The sequence below is a fragment of the Gossypium arboreum genome, chromosome 11 (assembly GCF_025698485.1).
Source record: "Gossypium arboreum isolate Shixiya-1 chromosome 11, ASM2569848v2, whole genome shotgun sequence".
In the NCBI taxonomy this organism is placed as follows: domain Eukaryota; kingdom Viridiplantae; phylum Streptophyta; class Magnoliopsida; order Malvales; family Malvaceae; genus Gossypium; species Gossypium arboreum.
This window is the reverse complement of record NC_069080.1, coordinates 104,231,169-104,241,273: the sequence shown is the minus strand read 5'-3', so window position 1 is coordinate 104,241,273 and position 10,105 is coordinate 104,231,169. Positions and strand designations below refer to the sequence as shown.

Below are 10,105 nucleotides of genomic sequence, written 5' to 3'. Positions count from 1 at the left end.
CCTCGGTGCTAGGGTTGAAGGGTTGATATTCTGTGTATGCTCCTCCTTCATTTGAATCACACCTCATCACTGGATGTACCTGAGTAGAACCACAGACACCGTCAATCTTTTTATTTAAGAGCTCTACCTGGTTAGATAGCATAGTAACCGCATCAAGGTTGAAAACACCGACTACTTTCGTCGGCTTTGTTCTCATGAATTGCCAGTGATAGTTATTCAGTGACATCTCTTTAATAAATTCTTAAGCCACTTCGGGTGTTTTGTTATTGATAGTCCCACCAGAAGCTGCATCAATAAGTTGCCTTGTTGAGGGTTCATGCCATTGTAAAACGTTTGACCCTGCAACCATAAAAGTAACCAATGGTGAGGGCATGTTCTCAATAGGTCATTGTATCTCTCCCATGCATCATAGAATGTCTCTAGATCCGTCTACACAAAAGAAGAGATATCATTCCTCAACTTAGCCCTTTTAGCCGGTGGAAAATATTTAAGTAAAAATTTTTTGGTCATTTATTCCCGAATAGTGATTGACCTCGTGGTAACGAGTTCAACCACTGTTTAGCTTTGTTCCTCAATGAAAAGGGAAACAATCAAAGGTGAATGGTATCATCAGAAACACCATTAATTTTAAAAGTGTCGCAAAACACTAAGAAATTCGCCAAATTAGCGTTTGGGTCCTCGTCCTGCAAACCATCAAACTGAACAAACTATTAGATCATTTGAATTGTGTTAGGTTTCAGTTCAAAATTATTTGCAGCAACAACAGGCCTAACTATACTTGACTTAGTTCCTATTAAAGTAGGTTTAGCATAATCATACATAGTGCGTGGAGCAGGATTTTGATTTATTGGATCAGCTGCAATCACAGGAGGTAGTGAATTTTCCTGATTTTCAGTCATCTCCTCGGTTGTGGTGTGAATGCCATCCTCTTGCTCTTCCTCTGTGTATCTTAGACTTCGCCTTATTTCTCTTCGGTTTCTACGAGCTATGCGATTGATCTCACTATCAAAAAGTAATGGTTTCGACAAGTTTCTTCTAGTCATGCACTATAAAAACCTGCCAGAAGTGAATAAACGAAAAATTAGAAAAGGAAATAAAAATTTAAATTGTAATAAAAGTAGAATGACTAAAGTAATAAAAATCGAGTGTTCCTAATACCTTAGTTCCCCGGAAATAGCGCCAAAAACTTGATCGTGTGATGTGATACGTGCAATAAGTTTTATAATTTATGAATGTCCGTTCTTGAAAATTAACTATTATCATGACAAAGGCAAGCGCACCTTATCGAACAGTAGTATAGCTTATAGCAAGACGGGGATGTCGAACCCAAAGGAGCTAAAATTACTAGTATTAACTTTCTTTTTATTATCTAGCCTAAAAATAAAGGAGTTTGTTTTATCTAAACTAATTACTAAACTAAGAATGCACAGAAAGTAAATTGGGGAAATAACTTTTGGGAAAATTGAATGATTTGGACAATACCTAAGGGAAAAATCCACCTAGACTTCACTTGTTATTGACTCTGAATCAGACGATTTAGTCACTTGACTTGATCCGTAGAAATCCCTAATTTATATTATTATCTTTCTCGAGACTAACAATGTTTAACCCTAGGTTGATTAATTGAAATCTCTTTCTAATTAACTCCCTAATGTTGCATTAACTCGATCTATAGATTCCTTTATTAGGTTTCACCCTAATCAGGCAAAATCTTATCACCCTATCTCTAGGCGTGCAATAACTCCGCTTAATTATGTTAGATCTACTCTCAGATAGGGACTTTTGCTCCTCTAAATAAGCACATCAATACTTGAATCAATATCCTAGAATATTAAAGTAAGAATTAAGAACTCATAATTAAGAACAAGTCAAATATTTATCATACAATTCAGATAATAATAACAAGATCCATCTTAGGTTTCATTCCCCTTAGGTATTTAGGGGGTTTAGTTCATAGTTATGAAAGAAAACATCTCAAAATAATAATGATAACAAAACATAAAGAAAACCCAAGAAATCTTGAAGGGAATTGAAGGGAGATCTTCAGTCTTGAAGGTGAATCTGGCTTCTGAGATGGATCAATCTGCTTTCTTCGAGTAATTCCCTGCCTCCTACTCTATGTGTCCTCTTTTTCGTACCTGCTGGGGTGTTTATATAGGCTTTAGAATGCTTCTAAACCCTCAAGAGTGACCTTTTCCGAATAGAACTAGACTTGGGCTCGACAGGGACACGCCCGTATGCGATTGCCTCAAAATGTGTTCAAGTCTGTTAAATAGACACGGGCGTGTGGTCTACCCATGTAAGTCATGCTCGATTCTACTAAAAATACACGGGCATGTGGTCTTCCCGTGTATGGAAGTCCAGGCCATATTGATTTTACATGTTGGTCCATTTTCTCCATTTTTGGCTCGTTTCTCGCTCTTTTTACTCTCCTATGCTCACCTAAGTATAAACATGAAATTAAAAGATTAGGAGCATCAAATTCACCAAATCTAAGGATAATTCATCCAAACATATGCTAAGCATGGGATAAAAATGTGTATAAATTACGGTTTATCAAATATGTATCAGTTATTAAAAGGATAAAAGTGTAAATTGAATAAGTATACTTATTTGCATGATTTACAAATTTGAATTATAGTAATGCCATTGAGTATAATATACTCAATGTACGGTTGTTTTTCGTGCACAGGTTAGTAGAAGTTAAACAATCTGGTCCAGCATCCAGAGCCGATCCCGACCTTAGAAACTTGGTGATGTATATATTTCTTTTTGGTAAAAGTGGCATGTACCTAGGTTATGTATATGTGTCATGGTGGATTTTGGTTGTAATAGATGACATATGTTATTTGAATAGACATGTGAAAGAATAAGAAGATAAAATGGCACATATGATATTAAACTTTGAAATGGAAATAGAATGAAATTTCTAAACTAATCTTAATGTTGCTTGTGAATGTTTAGTGAATAGATTATAAGGTTGGTGTCTTGATATGTTTTAAATGTAATTGTATATAAAATTGTAATGGTTGTGATATTGGTTTGAATTGGGTTTGTTTTAAGTTTGTACGGTTGGTTAGATTATTATAAAGGGGTTGTATTGAGCCCACACGATCCAGTCTACACAGTGTGAGCCCTGTATTTGTTAAAAAAAATTTAGAATTTCATGAAAAATTTCTCGAGCACTCGAATTAGTCCTGATTCACTTCTAACACGTATTTTAGGCCTCGAGGGTGCATAAAAGGGACCTTATGAATGTTTTACAATATGTATGTTATTTATTTGTGTAGGGTTCATAATATGTCTGAAAGGTCTAGTAATGCTCCGTAACCCTATTCCGATAACAGTTTAGGGTTAGGGGTGTTACAGTTTTCCTTAAGGTTTGACCGTCATTGTCCCCCCCCCCCACAAACTCAGGTACACCATTAGGCTCCTAATGACACCATTTTTCCATTTTGGGTCTCAAAAGTATCAAAACTAAATAAATACGATCATTGGTGCTAGAAACTAAAAATCAACAAAAAACATAGAAAAGACTCATAAATTGCCTAAGAATAAACTCATCAATTGTTCTGGAGAGCCTAATTTGACTTATCAAATTACGGGAGATCACTTGCACAAGTAGCTTACAGTATGAAAAGGTCCGAATGTATGGATACAATATCTAAAACAAGCGATGGAAAATTCTTTTCCTTGGATCTAGTTGGTCATCTGAGCCGTAAGTAGGCATTGTTTGCAAATCAACCACAATCCCTAGCTTGTTCTCTTGTATCATAGCGAACCACCCCTGAAGTTCATTTTACGACACACCCTAATCATCGTACAACTATTACATCACCATTTGTTTAGCCCACCATGCTTTCATGTATGAAACTTTGTACTAAAACTGAAATTGCATGTCGACAATTAATACGGATACAAGAATGGGTCTTTCACTAGTGACATGATGTAGTTACATATTAATTTCGTAATAAGTTTCCTATGATCTTGTGTCATCCTTGCAAAAGTGTATGTATGAGGCCCTACATATTTCTGAATCTCCCACAATTGTGACCTCTAAATCAATGCATCTTGCACCCACCAGTTGGAACCTATTCTAAACCTCAAACACTCCCCAATAAATAATGTCAATTTAGATAAAGAAACTTTTTAGTCCACCGGCACTTTCATGTTATACTTATTGGTGGTCGCTACACATTCTTCTTTGTTTGGGAATTATTAACCTATAACCAATTGTAACACCTCTCACCTGTATTCAACACCGGAATAGGATTATGGAGCATTAGCGGACTTGCAACACATTTGAACATACATTTCAAATACAATTTATCAATTTAAATACAATTCAATCATAACCAATCATAATGTCCCTTAAACGAGCCTACGAGGCCTTAAACATGCTTTGGGAGGATAACTTTGGAAACTTTTTGAATACTTAAAAATTTTTCTTAAAAACAGAGGACACACACTCGTATAGCCCGGCCGTGTGACACAGACACGCCTTGTCACAGGCTCTATGGACATTCAAAATGAGAGCACGTGGCCGTGTCCCATCCCGTGTCTAACCCCGCGTAACTCTCTAACTTGGGCCACACGGCCAACACACACGCCTGTGTGCCCTAAAAATGGCCATACACGCCCGTGTGTTAGGTATTGTATTAGGCTGTGCCCATCCTGTAAGGTATACTAACTTATGTCACATGGCCAAGTCATATGCCGATGTGTGAGGCCATGTGGAGCATACTGACTTGATTTTTATTTCAACACCAAGGGACACACTGCCATTGTAACACCCCCAAACTCGACCTAGACGTTATGGCCGAATCTGGCGATCTCACATGATAGCGTTTGAAACTAAGTTTCTATGATAAAATAATTTTCATTGGTTAACTCTTGTTGACCCTAAATCGTTACTTATCTAATCAATCGTTTTTACACATTTCGTTGTGGAAGCTTTTAAAAGTCATTTTGCATAAATCAAGTGTTAGAGAAAACTTTGCCTTTTTGAAAACTGAGTTATTAAACGTCTTAGTAGTTATAAATCAATAAAAGTTAATTAATAACCCAAATTAAGGAAATGTCCCAGAAAGTCTGCAAATTTACATAAAAAATTAACTCAGAAAATAATTAAGATTTAAATACCCAAAGTTGAAATAAAAATAGTGTAAATAAGTGTGGCCACCGTCAAGTCCTCCGCTACACCAATCTGTCAAGTCTGGGGATTACCTGTACAGATTAAGTAGAAGGGGGTGAGTTTACGTAAACTTAGTGTGTAATTCCAATGCAAACAACAGACAGTAAATAGATAATCATAGTCTAGGCCTATGCCCTTTTAAATATCAGTATCAATATCAGTTTGGCCTTAGCCCATCTCAGTAACAATAAGCATTAGGGCCTTAACCCATCTCAAAAATAGATATGCAATTACAAAATCCTACCTAACCAGCCTCTGCACTCCATCTCCGTCCAACCCAACACTCCATGTGGGGATATAATCAACCCACCCATCCCTACACTCCAAATAGTACCTAATGTGGCATTAGACAGTGATTTGCAGCTGAGCTGCCAGTAAGTTAGGCTCAAGGCCTTTCAATACACTTGCTCCGATCAATATAAACCCATCCTTATGCAATGCAACATGCATAAATGACATGCTATCTCACAGTAACAATACATACAATTTCTAGTTCAGTGTAATAATATCATGCTCGATAACATATATCGATATAATAGTTAATCAGCTGTTTCATACAATTAGGGGTCTAGGTAAAGCTTACTGACCCTACAGTAGGTTCACAGTCATCTCGGGCGACCTGTGCAACCTTGGAATCAAAACAGTGAAAATGGGCCCACACGACCCAATTGCCCTAGCTCGTGTGGATAACATAGCTTCGCTCAGCCCTCATATAGCCGTGTGATGCATGCATAGCCTGGCTCATCAATCACACGCCCGTGTACCGTCAAACGGCCTACCACACGGGCGACCACACGCCAGTGTGGCATCGACAGAGTTCCTTTTTCGGCTTGTCATTGAATTTTGTTTCTGTAATTCGGTTACACACCTGGTTTCGTTTAATGCTAAAATAATCCCCGAGCACTCCTAGACCTATAATTAAACAAATAACACACCTCTAAACTTACCGATCATGCACGCAAAACACATGAGTAAAGAGTTATGGAATAACGATAATAGGTAACAGGTAAAAATTAAAGAAAGAGAAAAAAAACAGCAAGAGGAGAGTATGAAGAAAATGGCAGCAAGGAGAGAAAGGGAAAGGGATAAAAATTATAGAGAAAGATTTTAGGAAGGAGAGAGAAATTGAAATATTACTGATAACTGCCAATTTCCCCAAATCACTCCACTTACCCCAATACATCACAACTACACAGAAACTTAGTTTTGCACAACTCTTAGCAAAAATACTATCTCCACGCCACCACAAAGAATTGAACACAGGACCTCCAACACTCCAACATTCCACTTAACCACCAGACCAGCAGGACCATTCTAATTTGAATCTACACATACTTAAACTTAAGCCCTATAGGCCAGGTTAAGGCTTTACTCATGAAAATACAAAAATTTTTCCAAGACAAATCTTGAACTTGGGACCTCTCACACATTCCCAAAACACTTAACCACTAAAGTAGATACACACTTGTGTCATACCTTAACTAGCTGCAACAATCCCGAAGGTAACTGATGCTCAGCCTTAACCTGCTAGCATGTTTGACACTTAGCCACAAATTCAGTAACCTTTCGTTTAAGACCTGGCCACTAGCATGACTCACGAATGTCTCGGTACATCTTATTTCCACCAGGATGCATAGCATAAGGGCTACTATGTGCCTTTCGCAGCATGGACTGCTTGAAATCAGTATCCTTTGGAACACAAATTCTCCCACGGAAACAGAGCACCCCTTCGCTATTCAGACCAAAATCCACTGTATCGCCACTCTTAACTTGTCGGAATCAAAGACCCATTGCCTCATCTTCCAACTGTTTACCCTTAATCTACTCAATCCATGTTAGTTTAACCTGAAGTTTGGCCAACAGACTACCATCATCAAATAAACTGAGGTGAGCAAACATCGCCCTAAGATCAGTTACAACCCTACAGCTCAGTGCGTCAGCCACCACATTAGCCTTACCAGGGTGGTATTCGATCGTACAGTCATAGTCCTTAAGTAACTCAATCCATCTACACTGCCTAAGATTTAGCTCCATCTGAGTGAGGAGATACTTGAGGCTCTTGTGATCAGTGTATATGATACACTTTTCACCGTACAAATAATGCCACCAAATTTTCAGTGCGAACACCATCGCGGCCAACTCCAAGTCAAGTGTAGGATAATTCACCTCATGAGTCTTAAGCTGATGAGACGCATATGCTACCACCATACTCTCTTGCATCAATACACATCGCTGTAAATAGTTAACTCTTTTCCAGACTCGGGCTGTATCAATACAGACGTCTCAGTCAGTACGGTCTTGAGCTTTTCAAAGCTCTCTTATTGCACATGAGTCCAGTTAAACGACACACCCTTACGTGGCAGCTTAGTCAAGGGTGTTACAATCAGTGAAAAACCCTCTACAAATCATCGATAATACCCTACCAGTCCCAGAAAACTGCGAATCTCAGATACAGTCTTAGCCTGCTTCCATTCCAAGACAGCCTCAATCTTTTGAGGATCGACTCTAATCCCCTCGGTAGAAACCACATGCCCCAGAAATGTTACTTCCCGTAACCAGAACTCACATTTACTAAACTTGGCGTACAGTTGTTTCTCTCGCACAATCTGCAGGACCACTCTAAGATGTTCATCATGTTCATCCTATTTCTTCAAATATACCAGTATGTTGTCAATAAATACCACTACGAACTGATCCAGATAGGGCTGAAACACTCGGTTCATCAGATCCATAAAAGCTACTAGTGCATTCGTCAATTCAAATGGCATCACTAGGAACTCGTAATGACCGTATTGAGTCCTATATGTTGTCTTATGCACATCAGCCTCCTTAACTCTCAACTGGTGTTATCCTGATCGGAGTTCAATCTTAGAGAAGACTGAAGCACCTCAAAACTGGTCAAATAGATCGTCTATCCTCGGTAAGGGGTACTTATTCTTGATGGTTAACTTATTCAGTTGCCGGTAATCGATACACATACGCATGGATCCATCCTTCTTTTTCAAAAACAGAACTGGTGCTCCTCACAGAGACACTAGGGCGGACGAAACCACGATCCAATAACTCTTGAATCTGAGCCTTAAGCTCTACAAACTCTTTCGATGCCATTCTATAGGGAGCGATAGACACCAGAGCTGTACAAGGAAGGAGCTCAATTTTGAACTCTACTTCATGATTTGGAGGTAACCTAGGTAGCTCTTCAGGAAACACGTCTGGAAAGTCTTTAATCGTCCTGATATCCTTAACTGAAGAATCCCAAGAATCTAAAACACTGATGTAGGCCAGATACGCTTCACATCTCTTACAAACTAACTTTTCGGCCCTTAATGCAGAAATCACTTTTGATAAGTAATTTCGACGCTCCCCAATTACGACAACCTCGCAGTCCTCCGTAGATCTCAATACAATCCTTTTTGTGGCACAATCTAAGCTCACTTGGTGCATGACCAACCAATCTATCCTCAATATCAGATCAAACTCTCCGAAAGGAAGTTTTATCAAATCCCCAGAAAGATAGCCCCTTGAATCTCTAAAGGAACGTCTCTAAACAACTTATTTACCCTTACTGATTGCCTCAATTGACTCAGTACAGTGACCTCACTCATAGTGCTTTCAACCAGTACACCCAAAATTTTAGATACGGTACAAGCTATATAGGAGTGAGTGGATTCTATATCTATCAGTGCAGTATAAGGTACATTATAAATAAAGAACATACCTCTGATGACATCCGGAGCATCACCATCCTCTTGGTGATGTGCAACATAAACTAGAGCTAGCTACCTTGCCTCAATATGACCAGTACCTCTGCCTGGTGCTCTCTGACCACGGCCTAACCCATTACCACCTCTAGCTTGACCACGGCCTCTCGGTGGCTACTGAACTACTCTCGGAGGTGATTCCGTACGAGTACCCAGAGCTTGCATCTGATCAGACCTCCGTGGACACTTTTTAATATAGTGCTCTAATGAACTGCACTTTAAACAAGCCCCAGTTCTTTTCCAACACTCACCCTGATGGCGTCTACCATAGTTAGTACATGGCGGCTGTCCAGTAACAGCCATAGGAGCCCCAACTCTGATCAGCCCATCAACTCTGGTCTTTTTCTTAAGCCTCTGAATAGAACTCGAGGGCTCCGAATCTCTCTTGCTCCTATCTCTCTCTTGGTTCTGGCGCTCAGCGCGCTTTACTTCCTCGGTGATGTTCACCTTATCAATCAAAGTAGCAAAGCCTCGCTTCCTCTGTGGAGTTATTAGAACCCTCAGATTATGCCTGAGGCTATCCTCGAAGTGAACACATCGCTCATACCATACCTCGCGCATAGCGGCGTAGTCGTAGAAATTCTGCCTCATATTTGGCCACTGATCGATCCACCTGAGTCAAATTCAAGAACTCTCTCCTATGGGCGTCCACAGAACTGGCCCCCACATACTTGCCCCAGTAAGCAGTCTTAAAAAACTCCCAGGTTAGTCGATCAGGCTGAGTGCCCTTCTTAACAGTGAGCCACCATTGATATGCCTTATCACGTAGAACGATACAACACCCTTTAATTTCTGCTCGGGGGTGCAGTCCACATCATCCATAATCCTCTCCGTGGCTTCTATCTAGTACTCAACCACATTAGGAGCAACTCCAGCAATACCCCTGAAAAGCTCAGCTCCATTAGTCTAGAGTCGTTTCATAACTGACCCTTGGCCTCCAGCTCTAGTATTGGGCCCAGCGACCCTATCTAAAATCCTCAAAATGGCCTGGGACAAAGCGTCGTCCCTCGGCGTTTGATCATGAGATCCAGTCTCAGTCACTGGTGAAGCCGGTGACTCACTAGTATCCAAATTAGGCAGATTTCCAGATGAGGAAGACCCAACTCAAGCACCTCTACGGTCTCTACCACGGCCTCTTGTACCCCGTCCA

General features: G+C 39.8%; 1 non-coding gene across 1 annotated transcript; it reads left to right on the top strand.

Annotated features, from left to right (window-relative positions):
• The first annotated feature begins 355 nt into the window (after positions 1-355).
• Positions 356-462, top strand: LOC128284773 (small nucleolar RNA R71). The gene has a single exon (XR_008275195.1). It is a non-coding gene; the product is annotated as a small nucleolar RNA R71 (small nucleolar RNA).
• The last annotated feature ends 9,643 nt before the right edge of the window (positions 463-10,105 follow it).